Source organism: Lucilia cuprina, chromosome 4 (genome assembly GCF_022045245.1).
Source record: "Lucilia cuprina isolate Lc7/37 chromosome 4, ASM2204524v1, whole genome shotgun sequence".
Classification (NCBI taxonomy): domain Eukaryota; kingdom Metazoa; phylum Arthropoda; class Insecta; order Diptera; family Calliphoridae; genus Lucilia; species Lucilia cuprina.
In genome coordinates, this window is record NC_060952.1 from 60624561 (window position 1) to 60626543 (window position 1983).

General features: G+C 27.5%; 1 protein-coding gene and 1 long non-coding RNA gene across 3 annotated transcripts in view; one reads left to right on the plus strand and one right to left on the minus strand.

Moving 5' to 3' along the window:
• LOC111689226 (synaptosomal-associated protein 25) overlaps positions 1 to 1983 on the minus strand; it is a 648407-nt gene that overhangs the window by 233317 nt on the left and 413107 nt on the right. The window lies entirely within an intron of this gene.
• LOC124419310 lies at positions 971 to 1838 on the plus strand. The gene is made up of 5 exons (XR_006940471.1): positions 971 to 1069; positions 1128 to 1193; positions 1260 to 1432; positions 1500 to 1653; positions 1723 to 1838. It is a non-coding gene; the product is annotated as an uncharacterized LOC124419310 (long non-coding RNA).

A 1983-nucleotide genomic window follows, 5' to 3' on the forward strand; every position in this document is an offset into this window, starting at 1 on the left:
CTCCACCTCTGTTGGTCCAAAAAGAACAAATTTGGATTTTAAAAATTGGATAGATGAGTCGTATCATAAAGGCTTGAGCTTAGTAGGAGAATCAAAGCTTGAGTCTCTTGGGATAAAAATGATTACACAGTTCCCCCTCGATTGTATGCACCTTATTGACCTAGGGATTACAAAAAAAGTGTTAGTCTTATTAATATGTAATAAATCTAACCAAAAAATTTCATCTCTATGTAGATCTCATATGTCCAGTGTTTTGGTTTCATTTGTACCCTATATAACAATGGAGTTTGCTAGGAAACCCAGAACACTTGATGAAATTAATAGGTGGAAGTCTGTAGAGTTTCGGCAAGTTGTCCTGTACACAGGTATGGTTTTATTAAAAGATTTCGTAAACGAAGAATTTTACAAGCATTTTTGTCAATTAGTTGTTGGTTACCGATTGTTTCTAGACTGTAAAACTTACAATGAAGACGTTTCACCCAGTACTGCAGAGCAAATGGGCTACTCTGCATATCAATTTGAAAATTATTTAAAAAAAAATTAAGCAAAGTATTAAAATGCCAAAGCACATCCCCCAACAAATATATAACAATTTTAATGATAAAAAGATCATTTTGCCAGATCAAAATAATGATCCTATTATTAAAAATGGAATAATAAAATCCATTTTTGCAAATGGATATATATTCAAAACAAAATCACCAGATAATCTTTGCTGCATAACAAATAAAATATTTGTGTCCATAACATTTATTCAAAATGATTTTATTAAAGGAAAACAATTTTTAAACTTAGAGAACTTTTTTCAATACCCTGTACAGTCATTAGATATTGGAATAGCATGTAGCAGAAAACTGGAAATTAGTGAAATCGAAGAAACTTTTAATATAAAAGCTATTTCAACAGTTATGTTGCTACCTTATAATGGGGTGGTGTTCTAATCCCACTATTAAATTAAATTTCATATTTTCAGAATTCAAAATGAACAAGCTGAAAAAAAAGACGTGCGACTCCCAAGAGCTAATGAAGTTGATACAAGTCATTCATAATAAAATTGATGTTTTGTCTGGTATACACTGTTTTTTTTATTTATTTTTTTTTAATATTATAAAAACAATTTTTTCCAGAAACCATTAACAAAATTAATAATGAAATTATTAGCAACAAAACAACAATACAAAATGAATTAAAAGGTATATTATTAATTATTTATAACTCACATATTTCATCTTTTAAATAAAATTATTATTTAAAATTAGATATTAAGAACCAAAACACAATAATATTAGACGTTTTGACAGAAAATACCGCTGCGATGAAGAGTTGCATAAAGAATAACATCCCAAAATATACAAAAACTTTTCCGATTTCTTCTGCAGATGAGTTTTAAAAGGTAGAAGAAACTCTCAATGAAGAAAACGAAAAGGAATATGTAAGTTAAGATATCAACATTTAAAATTGTTTGTTTATTACATACATTTCTTTATAATTTCATATAGATCGCATCAATTAGAGCAATTTGTGGTCAACGTGGCATTAAAAAAGGATTGAGAGATATCATAAAACCCGGAGTTTTGGATTTATATAATTTAGATGGAACTCACAACAAATTGCGTCTCTTAAATTTTCCAAAATTTATACATGTTTTATTTGGTAGGTATTTACTTTCTTAATTATAGTATTTAATACATATTTGTAATGATGATTATTTTTAAATTACAGCTGGTACCTATTGTGAAGGCAATACCGATAAAGCATTCAAATCGGACATTAGAGATGCTTTAAAAATAGCAAAAAATCGCTATTGCAAGGAAAAAAAGAAATCTGCTGCATCCAAAGAAAATACAACGAAAGAAGACGAAAAAAGAAGAAGATTTCTTTGAAAAACATTATAATTTTGTTAATTTAATTTTAATCAAACATTAAAACTATTTGGATAAATGTTTTTATACATGTACCTTCTTTATATACATAATATATATA